The 20,692-nt window shown below is 40.6% G+C and overlaps 1 non-coding gene across 1 annotated transcript; it reads left to right on the forward strand.

Moving 5' to 3' along the window:
• The first annotated feature begins 2,960 nt into the window (after window positions 1-2,960).
• LOC141634857 (small nucleolar RNA R71) lies at window positions 2,961-3,067 on the forward strand. The gene has a single exon (XR_012539575.1). It is a non-coding gene; the product is annotated as a small nucleolar RNA R71 (small nucleolar RNA).
• The last annotated feature ends 17,625 nt before the right edge of the window (window positions 3,068-20,692 follow it).

The following is a 20,692-nucleotide window of genomic DNA, read 5'->3' on the forward strand; positions in this document are numbered from 1 at the left end:
GTTTTGGTGATGGAGAGGATGAGGGTTTTGGGGTTTTTGGGGCTTATGGTAGTGTTTTGAATGTATGAATGAAGGAATGAATGTGGGAGGGGTATTTAAAAACACCCGAAAATTTCGAACTGTAGGGGGAAGACGAGCATTTTTCCTTCGGGACGCTCGGATTCTGCCTAATCTGGGTTCAGGAATTCTCGCCTAAAGACGAGCGTCTTTCAGCTGGGACGCTCAGATTCTTCAGTTGCAGGACGAGCGGATTCCAATAAAGACGGGCGGATTTTGTTACATCGAGTTTTCTTATTTTGCACTGGCAAAAAGACGGGCGTCTTTCTACAAAGATGAGCGAATTCTTCCAGACGAGCGTCTTCTCTGCTGGGACGCTCAGATTCTTCAACAGTCCTAAATTTTCAATTTTTCAGTTCAATTGGACGGACGGATTCTGCAACAGACGCCCGGATTCCCAAAAGACGGGCGAATTCCCCTTAAGGACGCTCGTATTCCTCGTAGTCTACCTGGATTCAGTTCCATCCGTGCACTTGCATATCCCTTGTCATTTTCATTCTTCAAATCCCGTGTTCTTCATTGTAGGGGCACTACTAAGGCATGAATAGCCTAGGCAATTGTTATCCCCACAGTAAGCTAAAGCACTACACATCAATAAAATCATTAGTCCCTCCCTCACTTCTCTCAAAAATGATAAATATCTTGATCAAAGCATAAAAAAAATCCAAAAAATGACAAAAATGCAATGTAAGAATTAAAATGTAAGTTAGGGAGTTAGAAATATTTACAAATGGTGGTTTAGAGAGGACTCCACCAAACTCTCATCCTTAGTGAGATGTCATGGGGGCATGTCCAAGGTGTCGTTGATGTTACTCAACACCTTGAAGAAGTAGTCAAAAGCTTGTTCATTGTCATGATAAAGATCTTCAATAGATCTTTGCCCTTGTTGTCCTTCATGTTGGTCATTATCGATAGCAGTACCAATGTAGGGATTGAAGATCCCTTCAAACTCATCGTCCCAAAGACCACAAACTTTATCTACTTGGTCACTAAAGATCTCTTGAGTTGATAGAGACAACTCTCCCACTTTCTTGTCTTGGCCAATGAGGCCATCCTCTTTATTGCTTGACTTTGGTGAGCTTTTCAAGCTCTCTTTGTTACAATTCACTTGCTCTTTGAATGGAGCATCATAAACTTTCTTCTTCCATTGGAATTCCGACTTCTTCCTATCATCCTTCCGGCTATAATGATCAACCATAAAACATGGTTCATGCAAACGGGGAGCTCTCATGGTCTTGCCAAGATTGAAAGTTATGCTCTCGTCTCTCACTTCTAGAGTGAGCTATCCATGCTTCACATCAATCACCGCACCCGCGGTGTGCAAGAAAGGTCTACCTAGAATGATTGGAATATTGGAGTCTTCTTCCATGTCAACAATGACAAAGTCCAACGGGATGAAAAATTTCCCAACTCTTACGGGAACATCTTCCCATATCCCTAATGGTGTCTTCGTCGATATATCGGCCATTTGGAGTGTGATATTGGTGCATTTAAGCTCTCCCATCCCTAAACTTTTACTCACCAAGTACGGCATAACACTCACACGAGCCCCTAGATCACATAAGGCTTTGTTGATTGTGGTGTCGCCAATGGTACACGGTATTGAGAAGCTTCCCGGATCTTTAAGTTTTGGAGGTGAACTCCCTTGAAGTATTGCACTACTCACCTTATTGAAGGCTATAGTCTCAAGCTTCCGGATCGACTTCTTCTTCGTAAGGATGTCTTTCATGTATTTTGCATGGGCCGGCAAGTGATTGATTAATTCCGTGAAAGGAATCAAGACTTCAAAATTCTTCACAATCTCCATAAATTTTCCAAGTTGGTCATCAAATTTGGGCTTGGCTTGACGACTTGGAAAAGGAAGTCTAATCACAATGGGCTCCTTCTCCTTGGCCTTATCTTCATTTTTCTTTGAAACTTCTTCTTTTGATGGTTCTCCATCCTTGGAGTTTTGCACAACTTCTTCTTTGTCACTAGCTTCTACAACTTCATCCTCAACTTGTTTCTTCGGTGCTTCATACCTTGTACCACTCCTCAAGTGAATGGCACTAACCGTTTCATGTCTTGGGGGATTACTTTGAGGTGGTAATTGCCCCTTTTGTCTTTGAGAGTTTGAAGATGCTAGTTGAGTCAATTGGGTTTCCAACATTTTGGTGTGAGCTAGGATGTTGTTGATGGTGATTTCCTTTGCTTGACTATCCTTTTGCATTTGAGTGAAAAACTCTTGTTGATTCTTTTGCATTTGGAGGGCCGCTTTTTGAACATCAAAACCTTGGTCATTTTGTTGATTGTATGGATTTTGATTTTGGTAACCTTGGTTTTGGGTGTAAAAGGGTCTTTGATTTTGGTTTCTCATGGGAGGTGGGGTGTATGTTGGTTGAGGGTTTTAAACATTTTGGCTTTTGTATGAGAGATTTGGGTGGAATTTGGTGTTTTCATTATAATAGTTGGAATAAGGGGTACCACTCTTGTATGCTTGAAAAGCATTCACTTGTTCATTTGTTCCCCTACATTCACTTTGGTCATGTCCCAAAGTTCCACAATTCTCGCATATCCCACTTGGGATTGATGAAGATGCCGTCATGGCATTAACATGATGCTTTGGTGATTTTGAGGCTTCTTCGAGTCTAGCCATAGCTTTTTCAAACTTCAAATTGATGGTATCAATGTGAGCACTAAGTTGAGCACCCAATTAAGTAATAGAGTCCACTTCATGCTTTCCTCCTCTAGTAGCCTTGCGAGGTCTACTATATTGTGAATTATGGACCGCCATTTCCTCAATTTTGTTCCAAGTTTGATTGTCGTCAAATTCGGTGAATATTCCATTTGATCCCATGCTGAGAATGTTTCTTGAGTCTTCATAAAGACCGTTCCAAAATTGTTGTACCAAGAACCATTCGCTAAGTCCATAGTGAGGACATAAGCGACAAATTCCCTTGAATCGCTCCCAAGCTTCATACAAAGATTCTTCATCTCTTTGCTTAAAGCCCGTAATTTGAGCTCTTAGCATGTTAGTTTTTTCCGGTGGATAGAACTTTTTGTAGAAAGCTAGAGCCAATTTCTTCCAAGAATCAATTCCGAGAGTAGCCTTATCAAGGCCTTTCAACCATTGTTTTGCGGTGCCAATTAGAGAAAAAGGAAATAAGACCCATCAAATTTGGTCTTGAGTTACACCGGTTTGAGATATCGCATCACAATAGTCACAAAAAGTCTCCATGTGAGAGTGAGGGTCTTCACTAGGCATCCCCCCAAATTGGCTTCTTTCGACTAATTGGATAAATGGGGGTTTGGCAATGAAATTTCCGGTGAAGTGTTGTGGTGTGGGAGTACCATTGGGTAGGTTCTCCTCGGTTGGTACGAAATGTGATGAAAATTTAGGCATTGTGGGTTGATTTTGTGTTGGATTTTGTGTTGGGTTCTCCTCACCTTCTCTTGCAAAAGGGTTGATGGACTCAATAGTGTTTGGTTGAATATCTACAACCTCACCAATACCTCTCAAAGTTCTCCTAGTAAGTCTTCTATTGGTTGTCAAAGTCCTTTTAATTTCATGATCAAAGGGTAACAAGTTACCTTGTGATCTTCTAGACATGCAAAATATCAAACAACTCGAAAAAAATTAGAACAAACCTTGAGGAGTTTTACTTCCCCAAGGCAAAGAAAGACACAACTAATAACGATATAAGAAAATCTAAATCAAGTTAACACCGTCCTCGGCAACGGCGCCATTTTTTGGTCGGACTCTCGAGGAGGTTTAGTTTTCGGTACTTGTCGTTAAGAGCACCTAGACCAAAACACAATTTATAACTTCACAAACAACTCTACAATTAGTAAAGGGGCAAGTAAAGGTCGGATCCCAAAGGATGGGAATTGAGATGAGATTTTCTATTGCAACTAGTGGTGTCTAAGGGTGTCACAAATTGGGGTTTGAAGTAGAAGATCACTAAACCAAATAGCAATGAAAGTAAACAAGCAAGATGATTAAAAAGGGATGTAAACAATTGATAAAAGGCACTAGGGTGTCATGGGGTCATAGGGGATTCATGGGAATTGATCATACAAACATATTCTCAAATTATAAGCAAGCAATTATTGTTGTGATGGATCGAGTTGGTTTATATCTTACAATCCTAGGAAAGTTTGGGTCCCGGAGCCGAATCGATTAGATTGTACAACACCTACAAGTCTACTTAATTTTCCCTACTCAACTATATGAATGGTCTAATGAGACTCGATTTGGTTTATGTCTTACAAGTCTTATTGAAAAGATAGGTGATGGGTAAAAAATGCAAGGATTCATAGGCTCGCATTTCATCAAACATAACATGTGCATAAGTTGAGATCACAATAAGAAAGCAAATAAACTATGAAAACATATTAAATTAAGCATGAATCATCCCCCATGTTGGTTTCCCCTAATTACCCATTAACCATAGCTAAGGAAACTACTCACTCATTATCATGTTGAACATGCTAGCAAGGTTGTCAATCATACCAACAAAGTGAAACATGATGAATAAATGAAGATAATTAGCAATAATTAAAAAGGGATTAAGATAATTATACCTATTAATGATGCCAATAATAAAGCAAAGAATAATAGAAGTACTTGATGATAGATTGAAAGGTTGTCAATCTCCCAATAATAACCCAAATAATCTTCAATTACCCAAAACAAAGGATGAACAAGAGAGAGCTTAAGGAAATGAAACTTGTATTAAAACTTGATTAAATGTTGATTACAAGATTAAATAGAGATTTGATTGATATTAACTACCCTAGAGATTGCTAAGAAGAACATGCTCTTCTAATTAGCCTAATGGGATATTTATAGTGGGGATTAGTTACATAGATTAGGGTTTACTAAGGGCTTAAATGACGATTAAGTCCTTGAGGAATCGCCGGTCTCTAGGGAGACTCCGGTCTCCTTTTCGCCGGTCTTAGAAAAATATGTGCATCCTTCCTTGAAGCTTGTAGAAGACGAAATAGCTGTTAGAGAATCCGGGCGTCCAGGGCACGGGACGGGCGGATTTGGGTGATTCTGGACGGGCGCCAGATGGGGAAGACGGGCGGATTGGGCGTGTTTTGGACGGGTGTCCACAGGGGGAAGATGCTCGGATTATGGCTGCTGGACGGGCGTCTTGTGGACAATTCGCTCGGATTGTCTTACAGCTTCTTTCTTTCTTCTTTTCTTCCTAAAATCTTTGAGGATTTCCTCGGGGGTGCAAAGATCTTTTTTCATCATTGCCCATCTACTATAATATGTACAAAATCCTTCTAATCTTGTCTTCTCTTTGATTCTTGGTCATTGAATTCAATCAATTTAGCTTCATTTTGACATGAAAATGCAAGGTTTGCACTCCTTTCCTACCAAGAACACAAAACCTCAAAGAATATGCAAAAAAAAGGACTAAAGACAATAAATGACCCAAATATGCACTAAAAAGCATGGGAACAAGGCTAATTCGGGCACTAAATATGCTCTAATTATGGTCACATCAAAATTAAAAAGGAAAAATAATACCGATTACAAAATCCGAATCTGAGTAGCAAAGAGTAAAGAAGAGGGAAGCAGTGAGTAAGATCAAGGAGAGGTAAGTGAGGAAAAGTTACGCAGTCTACTCCTCTTAGTAGCACACGAAAATCTCCTCCTTAAACCTAATTCAAAGCCTAATTCCAAAAGCCCATACAAAACTAGGCGGAAAAATACAAATACAAGGCAAACCACTCGATCGAGTGGAATAAAACCGCTCGACCGAGTAAACTAAGCAAAATTTCCCTCGATCGAGTAGAAATACTACTCGATCGAGTAACTCCTTATTGTGGCCTGCTCGATCGAGTAGATAAACAACTCGATCGAGTAATCTTCATGGTATAAAGCATTCGATCGACTAGATAAATGGTCGATCGAGCTATTTTAGCACACGAGGCACTTCGACACCTTCCGAAATCAGTTAACGCGTCTTCAAAGTGATAGATTCCAAGCTCCGGCTCCTTGTTCTCTATAAATGTATGTAAAAGGGGTGAGTTTAGGCTCGATTTATCTCCTCTTTAGTCTATACCTGTAATTTACACAAGACAAACCAAAGCAGACTATTCGGGGGTATTTGTAGCCAAATGCCACGTAAAATAGTACAGAAATGCGTGTAAAAATGAGGTGAAAACCTTAATGTTTGTCCCCAAGCAAACTATGAATTCAACTAAGAATAAACAGTGGAATGGGGCCAACGCATCAGCTACAAATCATCCGCCAAAACCAGTTTAATGCAACAACTAACAAAGTGACAATTGATAAATGCAAACGAATTAAATCAATGTTTCGGACTTACTAAACCATCGACCTTGTGAGACTCAAAGAAATCGGACTCTCACGGGTCGCTCATCACTCATATTCAGGCATAAGGCGAGTATATATGTGAAAGATAGAAAGAAATAAGACACTCACCTAACTCGACCTATAAGAACATGCATGCAGTTAACATGAATAAAGTCTCTACAACCGTACATATGCATTCCAACCAAACTAATGACCAAGACACATGCCGAGGAGTTACATTTGGGTAAGTGAGGTAATGGGTAAGAAGGGGCAAAGATGAATTTGGAAATGTGGAGTCAGTAGCCAAACTAGCAGCACGGATCCAAATTATGAAACTGCATCCCAACATCGTACTCAATATAATAATACAGAACGGTGTAAATTCAATGCACTCAACTCACAATACACCATAAACTTGTCAACTCCCCATAAAATATAAATAAGCCATGGAAGTAAAAATCATCCATACAATTTTTTCGTCTTTCGCATATGATTTTTCTTTCTTTCAACCCCTTTTTTTTTCATATTTCCAATTTTTTTTTTATTCTTTTTCATTCATTCCCTTCAATTCTTCCACCAACTTTTGAAATCAAAAATACCCCCTAGCTTGGTTAGGGTAGGAAAAATTATAGTTTGTAGCTAATAGGACAAAAAGGGCAATTTGGCTATGTGAGGCTCATGGGTAGAATGAAATAAAGGGAACTGCCTCTCCTACATGTGTCACCTTCCACAGACCGAAGGCATACTAGTATTAAGAATACTAGACTCATGCTTATGCAAATTGATGTTACATGGCTTACAGAGAGTACTACTCACATACTAAATGAAACCGGTCATGAATGTCACCAGTTTGTAAAGCCCTAACCTCAGAATATATAGTAGCTTGCCAATATATGAGTCAAGTCTATTCGTTCAGAAAAGAGAGAAACAAAAACTCGTTGATCATGCACACTATCATGCCAACAATATGTCAAGAATATGCAAGGCAGAGGTAAGGATTCAATGTGGCGTCAAAGTTCAAACGTTCCGACTTAAATTAAACGTGAAAAGTTTTGAAATTTATGTGATTTTTTTTTGAATTTAAGAACGACAATGCATGCGGAAGTAAATAAACGTGCAAACGGAAATGCAAGAAAACATGCAGACATAAATATGGATTCATACCTCCCCAAACCAAACCGTACAATGCCCTCATTGTACCAAAATAGGGAAGGAAATGCAAACTAAGGAGAAAAGGATAAGTGGAGTCGGAAAACTTACAAAACGTCATGAAGAGGGACCTCCCCAAATCGACCATGAACATGGGAGGTCTTAAGAGGTCAAGAAGATATCAAGCAGCAGCTCAACAAACGAAAAGTAGCATCTTGAAGACGAAACGGCTCGATCGAGTGGCTTGGAATAGCTCGATCGAGTGAGATGGTGTCAGAAATGCTCGATCGAGTGAAATTATTACTCGATCGAGTGATCGTGGATTTGCAGCCTGTCGATCGAGTATAGATGTTACTCGATCGAGTGATTATCAACTCAAATGTGCTCGATCGAGTGGAAAAACTACTCGATCGAGTTACTGCACCTGCAAAACACGAGTAAAAAGCAAGGGAAATACAAAGGACGCATAGAACAGCGTTTAAAGTTCAACAAAAATTAAATGCGAAGGAAAAATTTTAACAAAAATACAACAAAACAGTCCGGGTTGCCTCCCGGAGAGCGCAGGTTTAAGAGGTCCCGCACGACCTTTCTGGCATCAATTAACTGGCGCGTCAAGCTCGTCGAAGTACAGGACTTCAACACGATTGTCTGCTTCATTTGCCTCGTGATAATGCTTCACATACTGCCCATTCACCTTGAACCGATTCTTTCGGGACTTTCTAGCTCGACGGATCCAAATTTGGTAACAACTGTCACCGTGTAAGGACCACTCCACCTGGACTTCAGCTTGCCAGGAAATAATCGCAGTCGAGCATTAAATAGCAACACCTTTTGCCGGACATGAAATTCCCGAGGTAGAATTATTTTCTCATGCCATCTCTTCGTCTTTTCCTTGTAAATGCGCGAGCTATCATAGGCATTAAGCCTAAACTCTTCCAATTCATCTAGCTGCAAAAGACGATTCTGACCACACAACTTAGGATCAAAGTTAAGCTCAAAAATTGCCCACCAAGCCTTACATTCCAACTCAACAGGTAAATGACATGATTTCCCATAAACTAACCTATATGGTGATGCACCAATCGGTGTCTTAAAGGCAGTTCTGTAAGCCCATAATGTGTCTTCCAATTTAAGACTCCAGTCTTTCCCTGATTTAGAAACTACCTTAGACAAGATCTTTTTAATCTCGCGATTAGAGACCTCAACCTGACCACTGGTTTGGGGATGATACCCCAAACCACGTCGGTGTTGAACACCAACCTTAGACAGAATGGAAGTTAGTTTCTTTTCTTTAAAGTGCATTCCCCTATCACTAATGACGACCCTAGGGACACCAAATCGGGGAAATATGACCTTTTTAAACATTTTTATCACGGTCTTGGCATCACAATGGGGTGAGGTGATTGCCTCAACCCATTTCGACACATAATCTACAGCTACTAAAATGTACGTGTTACCTTTACAAGATGGGAACGGTCCCTGGAAATCAATGCCCCAGACATCGAAAACCTCGACCTCTAAGATACCATTTTGTGGCATCTCATATCTCTTTAAAATATTCCCTGATCGTTGGCAGGCATCACAAGCTGAAACAAAAGCCTTAGCATCAGCAAACAAAGAAGGCCAGTAAAAACCAGACTGAAGTACCTTAGCCACGGTGCACGAAGGACCGTGGTGACCACCGTAGGGAGAGGAGTGACAGCCTTCCAGGACTACTTTGGTCTCCCACTGCGGAATACACCGTCTGTAGAGACCGTCTGCACATTCCTTAAACAAATAAAGATCATCCCAAAAATACTGCTTAGCGTTATACAGAAAACGCTTCCTCTGCTAATGAGAAAGGTCATGCGGAAGCTTGCCACTGACAACGTAATTAGCTATATCTGCATACCAAGGTTCCTGGTTAACAATTGACGATAATATAACAAATAAAGAATCATCAGGAAAAGACTCGTCAATAGGTAAAGAATCTTCCCCCTCTTGTCGCGACAGTCACAACAGATGATCAGCTACAACATTCTCAGCTCCTTTCTTATCTTTAATCTGCAAATCAAACTCCTGGAGAAGGAGTATCCATCTCAATAGCCGTGGTTTAGCCTCCTTCTTGGAAAGGAGATGCCTCAAAGCTGCATGGTCAGTAAAAACAGTAACTTTTGACCCAATAAAATAAGAACGAAATTTCTCTAAGGCATAAACTAGAGCTATCAGCTCTTTTTCAGTGGTGGTGTACTTCACTTGAGCCTCATCCAGAGTTTGGCTCGCATAGTAGATTGCATTTAAAGCTTTGTCTTTCCGTTGGCCTAGCACCGCTCCTAGTGCATAATCACTAGCATCACACATTATCTCAAACGGCAAGTCCCAGTCGGGAGGCTGTATGATCGACACATATACCAAAGCATGCTTTAACCTGTAAAAAGCAGAAAGACACTCATCAGTAAATACAAAAGGGGCATCTTTAAGCAGCAGTTGTGTAAGTGGTTTAGCAATTTTTGAGAAGTCCTTGATAAACCGGCGATAAAAGCCGGCGTGACCAAGGAAGCTTCTCACTCCTTTAACATTAACAGGAGGAGGTAATTGCTGAATCACTTCCACTTTTGCTTTATCAACTTATATTCCCCTATCAGAAACTAAGTGACCTAAGACAACTTTCTCATTGACCATGAAATGGCACTTCTCCCAGTTAAGCACAAGGTTAACCTCAAAGCAGCGCTGCAACACTTTATCAAGGTTTGACAGACAGTTAGAAAAATCACTTCCATAAACACTGAAATCGTCTATGAAAACTTCCATAATAGACTCGATATACGCTGAAAATATCCCCATCATGCACCTTTGAAAGGTAGAAGGGGAATTGCATAAACCTACAGGCATCATGCGATAAGCAAACACGCCTTAAGGACAAGTAAACGTAGTCTTAGCTTGATCGTCTGGGTGAATAGGGATCTGAAAGAACCCTGAATACCCGTCTAAATAGCAGAAAAACTTATGAGAAGCTAACCTTTCTACCATTTGATCAATAAAAGGAAGGGGAAAGTGATCTTTCTTGGTGGTGGCATTCAGCTGTCTGTAATCTATACACATCCGCCAACCAGTCACTACTCTAGTAGGTATTAATTCATTTTTGTCATTCTTAACCATGGTGGTCCCTCCTTTCTTAGGGACTACCTGCACTGGACTCACCCACTTAGAATGACCAACAGAATAGTAATACCTGCATCAAGCAGCTTCATTACCTCAGCCATCACAACATCTTGCATCTTCTGGTTCAGCCGGCGCTGACCCTGTCTGCAAGGTTTGTGATATTCCTCCAACTCTATCCCGTGCATACAAATATTGGGACTAACCCCCTTGATATCGTCCAAGGAATAACCCAAAGCTTTCCTGTTTTTCTTAAGCACAGCTAACAAGGAAGTCAGCTGATCATTATCAAACTTAGCACTAACAATGACTGGATATTGCACAGAATCATCTAAGAAAACATATTTTAGATGAGAGGGAAGAGGCTTACGCTCAGGCACCTTTACCTCAATGGAGCAAAGGGTACTAATCATATGTTTCGCTTGCTCTCCCCCAGCGTCGGTGAGTGATACTGTCGTTATGTACCAAAAATAAATACCTAAGTTACTACTAACAGAAGTCAGCGGTAAGTAGGGTCGATCTCCACAGGGAGGCTATTTGCTAATTATCTGTTTAACTCAGTCTGTCAGGATGTCACAGAAATGGGGGTTTTGAATTGATTGTGAACTAACTAAACTACTGAAACTAAAGGCAAGAGAAGGGAATAAAGGAAATTAAAAATAAGAGAAAGGAAGTATGCTAGGAGTCGGTCTACCGTGGCAGCTATCAGATCTTATACTATCGGGAATACTAAGGCGATTAGACTATTGATAGGAAGAGCTATGGTCATCACCTTTCGGTCCTTAAACCGCCCTAGAGCGTAAACAGCTTAACCTTCGCCCTCACTGCAATACCCTATTGTAATTAAGCAAGCCTTCCCTTCCAATCTTTCGATCTAGGTCGGGGTTAACTAAATTTATGGTCTCCTGCATGCATTCATTCGACCGGATAACAATTAAATTACCTAATACAATTCCTATCGCAAGACTAATCTATATAAGTCAATTAAAACATCGCTACCACGGCTTCCCTAATCCTAACATACTAGGGGAATTAGCTATGCATAATTAAGGGAGAACAAGGAATAAAGAAAGAACAAATAATAAACATTAAATTAAATTAAAGAGAGAAAAGGGAAGAAAGGATTACTGAAATAAATGATCCGGAAATGAAAGAACAAAAGTAACAGTAGCAATCCGAAGAAAAGGTAATTAGAGAGGTGAAGAGGGAGTGAAGTAACGTCCTCCTCTTAGATTTATTTTATAGCCTCAAAACATAAAACCTAATCTAAGCTTAACGTAAATTGAGGCCCAATAGCTTGTAATTGCTCGATCGAACAGTTAAGTCACTCGATCGAACAGTTCCTGCGTCTGTTTACTCGATCGACCAAAAGATAAGGCTCGATCGAACAGTTGGCCACTCGATCGAACAGTTGGCCACTCGATCGAACAGTTCCTTCGTCTGTTTACTCGATCGACCAAAAGAATTTGCTCGATCGAGTGGTTCCTGTTTCCAGCTCGTGTTGGTCTTGTAATTTGGTCTTTGACTTGGCCTTTTAGCTCCCGAAATAGCTTCACGCATCCCAAGACAGCAATATTTCCCGCTCCAAATTATCTCTTCCTCCAAATGCATGCTAAACGGACGGTAAAAGGCTTGATTTCACCACTTTTGGGTTCATTCCTGCAAATAAGACATAATAACCCACAGTAGCATATTCGAGGCATTTCGTAGCATAAAACCACGATAAAAGCATAGAAATACGTGCATAAAATAGGCTAAAAAGACTATATAAAATGCACGTATCAAATCTCCCCAAACCAAACCTTTACTCGTCCTCGAGTAAACTAAATTGCAACTAATGGAACGGAAAAGATAACTCAGAGCTAGCTACAAATGCCCACTTAAGCCAATTTAATGCAAGAAACTAACACTCATAGCTAACAGTCAAATGCAAACGAGTTGTAAGATGTTTATAATAAAGCTGAACCGTCGACCTTGCAAGACCTTTAATAATGGACTCTCACGGGTCACTCTTCTCTCATGAAGCAAAGGGTAAGCAAATGAATGTAAGAGAGAAGAAGAAAAATAGTCGCTCACCTAGACTACGACCCACATAAACATGCATGCAACTAATATGATAGACAATTCTAGCTACCGTACACACATTCCAACCAAACGAGGTCCTGTCACAGCCGAGGGCTTACAAAAATATGGTAAAATGAGGCAATGGGTAAGAAAAGGCAAAACATGTTATGGGAATGTGGAGGTATAGGTGATCAAGCTAGTACCTAAACAGAACCATATGAGACATATCCATTTCCAACTCGATTATAGAATAAAGCACATGCCCTTCATTCGGCATAAAACTCACCAAACCGAACCAAACATACTCCTCAAATGATATAAGATAGAATATAGGAGCAGAAACCGACTCATAATTAAACATCTTTTTCTTTTTCTTTTTCTTTTCTTTTTCTACAACTTCACGTTTTTCATTTTTTTTCCGATACTTTTTTCAACTTTTTTCAATTTCACGTCTTATTTTTTTTCATTTCTTTTTTTTTCTCATCCTCCCTTTCTTCATAAATTACCAACTCCGAATCAACAGAATATGCGCCAAAATTTGATGCAATGAAATATATACCGCAAAACCTACACTAAACTAGCTTGACAAGGCAGGCTAAATTTGGATGTAGCTAAGGGTCAACTGGCAAATTTGGCTAATGTGGAGTTAAATGGGTAAAAATGAAAGAAAGGGAAATTTGTAAGCACCTCCCTGCATGTGACACCAACCACTAACCCGAATGTATGACGGCAAAATGCAATTGAATGTCATATACGTGCAAATTAGTGTTTACATGATATGCAAGGAGTAACTACTCACAATCCTACATGAAACTGGTCATAAATGACACCAGTTTATAAAGCTCTAAATCTTAGAAATTATAAGTAGGTTGCCAAAATTTCAGGTCAAGTCTATTCGTTCAGCTAAATTAAACATTAACTCGTAGATTATGCAAAAGACAAAGCTAAAAGATAACAGTTTAATGCAAGGCTTAAGCAAAAAGACAGTTGCAGTGCAATTTCATCATTGAAATCTACCGTTCCGACTCAACCTATATGCTAAATTAAACGTGCAAATTTTTGAATTTTATCAATTTTTCAAATTTTTATTGAATTTTTTGAATTTTAACGAAAATAAACAACAATGCAAACATAAATTAAACATGATAACAGAAATGTAATAAAAACAAGATGCAGACACAGATATGGATGCATAACCTCCCCAAACCAAACCGTACAATGCCCCCATTGTACCAAAACATGGAAAGGAAATGCAAACTGAAGGAGAAAGAGAGTAAAAGCGAAAAAACTCACAAAATGCGCGAATAAGGGGACCTCCCCAAACCGACCATGAACATGGGAGGTTGCTAAAGGCCCGGAAAACCGTCTCAGTAAGCTAATCCAAGTCAAAACGTGAAAGGGCATCCAAAATCAGCTCGATCGAAGAGAATTGTGGTCGATCGAGCTGATTTCTCATCTTGCAGGTGGTCGATCGAGTAGATGAAATGCTCGATCGAATGGATTTGGCAGCACAAGTGCTCGATCGAGTAGAAAAACTACTCGATCGAGTGATCCTCGGTGTAATTCCCGCAAAACGCAATAAAAATAGCCCGCAACTAACAAAGACAAGCTTAACTGAGACCGTCTATGGTATAAAAACCATTTATTACAACTGAAATAAAATAAAAATGCAAAATAAAATCGCCGGGTTGCCTCCCGGGTAGCGCTAGTTTCAGTCAGGTCCCAGCTCGACCTTCTTTTTCTTCGAGCCTCTATAATCAGCTATAATCAAAACAGCTCAAAGCGCGCAGCATTAAATCATAAACCTGCGCATGTGCTACAAAAAAGCATAAGTAGCACCAAAGTGGAATAGCAAAATAGGAAATAAAAATGTTTAACTTTTTAAATCGTACAAATTTCCTATGAGCGCTCCTAAATTTATCCACAAAATATAGGAGCGCGGGAGCAATTAACGATAGTCTAGGGCTTTATATCAGATTAACAGTTTGGAAATGATGAGAACGGTGAAAAATCGTTAAATTACGCGTCCACATGTGAGAGGGTATAACATTAAAAGAGATGGCACGAGTCAAACGAGGCAATATACTATTAAAACAAACAATAATTAAATTATCGTTTACTACCTCAGGTTGGTCGCTCTCAATGACGGAATCATAGATAAAAGAGTTTATTACCTCTTCCGTGCTAGGAGAAATTACCGGCTCTGCTGTCCTTTCGTCGCCCTCAGTGGAATTCAGCCCATAAATCTCAGCTTCAAGTGTATCCGACTCAGCCTTGAATAAGGGAGATTCACCGTAATCGTCATCATCGTCAAAATCGTCATTCAAAGTGAACCCAAGTGACGAATCAAAGCTCCCCATGGCCAAATCAGTCGATCGAGCAAAATAATCACTCGATCGACCAACTTCCTCCTGAATTCCACTCGATCGAGTGGAAATATCACTCGATCGAGCACTTTCCCTTGGAAAATCACTCGATCGACTAATATTAGTCACTCGATCGAGTGATTCCTCCTGTATAGGGCTGAAATCTTCGCGTAAGCTAGTGAAATATGATAGAAACTCGTCGTCGGAGTCATAGAGGTCATCTTCAGCAATGGGCAACACGGTTTCCTCAGGGGAAAAACCGCTCTCAGCAAGGTATACCTCTTCTTCTTGCATCTCAGCTGCTAACTGAGCAATGTCAGTTTTGAGCTTAAGGAGTCGAGCGTCCATATTCTTATTGCTCTCTTGCATTTGTGATACAAGCGTCACCATTGAATATGTCCACTCCGTGATCTCTTCTATCTCTATCTCAGCTGCTAACTGAGCAACTACAGACCCAAGCTTATCAACTCGCGAGGAGAATTGTCTATCATAATCTTGCTGAGCTTGCACCTGAGATGCAATGGTCTCCAATAAAGATTTCAGCTCCGCAATTTCTTCTTCTTGTATATCGGGAGGATCTTGTTGCGGTGGCCATTGATAGGGTGGATGTGGCGGCATAACTACAGCTGCATTGTGCTCAGCAGTACCACATCCCCAAGATTTCTTCCATTCCCAACTAGCAGGTTTTTCAGCTTGGGCTTCAAACTGAGCAATTAGTCGGGAGACAGATGTCATCTTGGCAAGAGGGGTCGAAGGTACTCAAGCCTTCCCTTCGATAATCTCCCTCGAGTCTTTGTCTAATAAACCTGTAGGCCTATCAAAACAGCACTAAAGAAAAAGATAAGAACGGCCTCAAGGTACTTAGTCTTCCCTTGAGGCGAAAAGACAAACAAAAATAAAACAGATAAAAAGCGTCGCCTCCTCGGCAACGGCGCCAAAATTTGATACTGTCGTTATGTACCAAAAATAAATACCTAAGTTACTACTAACAGAAGTCAGCGGTAAGTAGGGTCGATCTCCACAGGGAGGCTATTTTGCTAATTATCTGTTTAACTCAGTCTGTCAGGATGTCACAGAAATGGGGGTTTTGAATTGATTGTGAACTAACTAAACTACTGAAACTAAAGGCAAGAGAAGGGAATAAAGGAAATTAAAAATAAGAGAAAGGAAGTATGCTAGAGTCGGTCTACCGTGGCGGCTATCGATCTTATACTATCGGGAATACTAAGGCGATTAGACTATTGATAAGAAGAGCTATGGTCGTCACCTTTCGGTCCTTAAACCGCCCTAGAGCGTAAAACACAACCTTCGCCCTCACTGCAATACCCTATTGTAATTAAGCAAGCCTTCCCTTCCAATCTTTCGATCGAGGTCGGGGTTAACTAAATTTATGGTCTCCTGCATGCATTCATTCGATCGGATAACAATTAAATTGCCTAATACAGTTCCTATCGCAAGACTAATCTATATAAGTCAATTAAAACATCGCTACCACGGCTTCCCTAATCCTAACATACTAGGGGAATTAGCTATGCATAATTAAGGGAGAACAAGGAATAAAGAAAGAACAAATAATAAACATTAAATTAAATTAAAGAGAGAAAAGGGAAGAAAGGATTACTGAAATAAATGATCCGGAAATGAAAGAACAAAAGTAACAGTAGCAATCCGAAGAAAAGGTAATTAGAGAGGTGAAGAGGGAGTGAAGTAACGTCCTCCTCTTAGATTTATTTTATAGCCTCAAAACATAAAACCTAATCTAAGCTTAACGTAAATTGAGGCCCAATAGCTTGTAATTGCTCGATCGAACAGTTAAGTCACTCGATCGAACAGTTCCTGCGTCTGTTTACTCGATCGACCAAAAGATAAGGCTCGATCGAACAGTTGGCCACTCGATCGAACAGTTGGCCACTCGATCGAACAGTTCCTTCGTCTGTTTACTCGATCGACCAAAAGAAACTGCTCGATCGAGTGGTTCATGGTTCCAGCTCGTGTTGGTCTTGTAATTTGGTCTTTGACTTGGCCTTTTAGCTCCCGAAATAGCTTCACGCATCCCAAGACAGCAATATTTCCCGCTCCAAATTATCTCTTCCTCCAAATGCATGCTAAACGGACGGTAAAAGGCTTGATTTCACCACTTTTGGGTTCATTCCTACAAATAAGACATAATAACCCACAGTAGCATATTCGAGGCATTTCGTAGCATAAAACCACAATAAAAGCATAGAAATACGTGCATAAAATAGGCTAAAAAGACTATATAAAATGCACGTATCAGTGAGTTCACGCTCATCTAAATCATCTTTAAGCAAATCCAACACAGCGTCATCGTCATCTGGGTTATCAGCACACTCATCCAAAAGCATAAGAGCCTCTAGTGGGTCCTTCATAAAAGAACCCAACCAGAAATCATATATAGACTCGTCAATACTATCAACAGAATAACATGTGTCCTATATCATTGGCCGAGCCAAAGTACTAGGCAGACTGAATGTGATCGCGTAATCCCCTACTGGAAGAGTCAAACGCCCTTGTTTTACATCAATAATGGCCCCAGCTGTACAAAGGAACGGTCTTCCTAATATAATTGGGGTCCGGGTGTCCTCAGCTATGTCTAAAACAATGAAATCTACTGGTATAAAGAACTTGCCTATTTTCACAGGCACGTCCTCTAAGACACCCAGTGGTCGCCTAACAGATCTATCAGCCATCTGTAGGGTAATGTTAGTCAATTTAAAATGACCCATATTCAATTTCTTGCAGATAGATAGGGGCATGACACTAACGCTGGCTCCTAAATCACAAAGAGCCTTATCAATAACTACATTGCCTATAACACAAGTAATAGAGAAGCAACCCGGGTCTTTCATTTTAGGTGGAGCCTTATTTAAAAGTAGATTACTAGACTCTTCCAAAAATAAAACGGTCTCAAATTCACTTAGCTCTCTCTTACGCGTCACAATATCTTTCATGAATTTAGCGTAAGTGGGTACCTGGGTAATAAGCTCGGTATAAGGGACAGTTACCTGGAGGTTTTTCACAACGTCCACAAACTTACCGTATTGTCGCTCGACTTTCGCGTCCTTCAGAGAACTTGGGAAGGGTACCCAGGTAGCAATGAGTGGACCCGCAACTTTCTCTTTACCTTTATCGACTCGTGACGTCTTCACAGCAGGGGAAGATGACACGGTAGCGGAATTGGATGTCAAAATAGGATCTCCGCTGGCTCTTGCACTCGATCGACCACTTTTTTCATTCGATCGATTGGTTTTATCTTTGAAATTACTCGATCGAGCTGTTTGAACCACTCGATCGAGCTCTTGGATTTCTGGCTCACTCGATCGAGTACAATTTTCACTCGATCGAGTGACTTCATCTGTTAAACTGTTCGATCGAGAAGAATTCATTGATCGATCGAGTTCTTCAAATTGAGCACTACTCGATCGAGTAGTATTTATACTTGATCGACTATCTTGATGGGTAATTTCACTCGCTCGAGTAGTATTTTCACTCGATCGAGTGATGGGATAATATACAGCAGGGATATCGTCCACAAACTCGTCTAGTTCTTCTTCTGGGGCATGATCAGCTGTCACAACCCCGTCTTTTGGCATTTTGGCTCCTCATAGGCAAGGCCACTTCAGAGATTAATGGCGTTAACTAGGTCGCATGTCGGTGGATGATTAGCTTGGTCTATCGCGAATGTTAACTGCGCGACTTGTTCTCTTAACTCCACAATGACAGTTTCATTCTTGTTGCATTTCTCCCTAAACTGTCGTGTTAAGTTCAAAATCAAGGACTTCGGTTCGGCAATTTCCTCATTTGTAGAGGAGGGGATCTGGCTGCGGCACTGGCGTAGAAGGAGTAGAAACATTTGTCATTTCTTCATATAATTGAGAAAAAGGAACTCCTTGCTTGTATTTCTGATAAGGAAGGACGCGCTCTATTCTCGCCATACAATCAACGCGATCGTGCCCCTCCATGCCGCATCTAACGCATATCTCCACATGATCAGTAATTGCACAAACTTGTGCACGCTCACCCAGAGCCTCTATATTCTCCACATTGCCTAGACTTTTGCTAGGACTCTCCACTTCAGCTACTACCAATTCGTTAAGTTGCCCACTTCCTCGGGGATTTCCATATTCGGCAACATAGATGGCCATCTCCTCAATAAGATGCCACCCTTGATCATCTTCCACGTTTTTAGTGAATCTCCCCTTAGCTACACTATCAAGGATAGCTCTCTAGTTTTGATATAACCCGTTCTAAAACTGGGTACATAGGAACCAACGCTTGAAACTGTGATGAGGCACAGAACGGACGAGCTTCTTGAACCTAGTCTAATCCCCATTCAAGTCTTCGGTGGGCAATTGCTCAAAAGAAGTAATCTGAGCTCTCAAAGCATTGGTGCGCTGTGGTGGAAAATATCGCCTGTAAAAGGCGAAAGCAAGAGAACTCCAATTGGTTACATCGGCTGCTTCCCTATCTAAATCCCTCAACCATTCCCGGGCATCATCAGCTAAAGAAAAGGGAAAGAGAACTCCCTTCACTTTGTCCTGTGTCACCCCAGCAACAAGAGGAATGGTAGAGCAATACTCTGTAAATAGCTCTATGTGCCTGCACGGATCTTCTTCAGGTACCCCCCCTGAAAAGATTTCTCTCAACCAGCTGTATGTAGGATAGGTGGATTCCAAAAGTTCCTGACTCAGTAGTGGGTAGTAAGAAACCTTTTGGAAGGGAATCCACATTAGACTCTGAATGGCTAGCTATATTTGGCATTCTGGCAGATAGAATTTACAGACTGGAGCAGGTATGATAATGTTCTCTTTCTAGAACAGATATCCCGCAACTAATCAAAAACATTGCAAAAATGAGATCAGTCTCAAGGAAAAAGTTCCTTGAGACGAGAGACACACTTAAATAAAGCAACAAAATTGCGCCACCTCCCCAGAAACGGCGCCAAAATTTGACAGGGCAGTCATATACCTATCTAAAATAACCAACTGGCTCAAACTAATATAACTAGGGAAGTCGGGCCGATCTCCACAGGGAGATGGGAAAATGTCAACTTTGTCTAAGTTCGTCACGGTAACCAATTTGGTGGGGGGGGGGGGGTTAATTGGGTTGTTCTAAACTAATGAGAATGAGAAAGAGAAAAAGGCAGAGAATAAAGATGAAGCAGGTAAAGAAAAAGCAGCTAAGACAGTCGGTTCACCATGATCATTCAGTCAAGCAATCTAGGTCTCAGGTTAAAGCAAGTATGGTCAAAGGGGCAGTGAATATCTCCTTCTGGTCTCAATTCGCCCTAAAGCACAAATAGCTTAACTTCCGCCCTCACTACGGTGCCCTAATGTTCGCTACGAGTCACACCCTTTCCAACCTTCCGGTCCAGGTCAAGGTTTACCACGATTAAATGCCTAATTGCGTCGACTCAATTAGACAGAAACAATTAACAGCAGCGATTAACAACAAGGACTACACAAACATTAACCTAATAATTCAATTACTCTTCCTTCATAATCATGGATTCCCTAGCCTTAGCAAAAGGGAATTAGCTACACATTACTATCGAATCAACAACAATAATATATAGATAATGAGA

This window comes from Silene latifolia, chromosome Y, assembly GCF_048544455.1.
Source record: "Silene latifolia isolate original U9 population chromosome Y, ASM4854445v1, whole genome shotgun sequence".
Taxonomy (NCBI): domain Eukaryota; kingdom Viridiplantae; phylum Streptophyta; class Magnoliopsida; order Caryophyllales; family Caryophyllaceae; genus Silene; species Silene latifolia.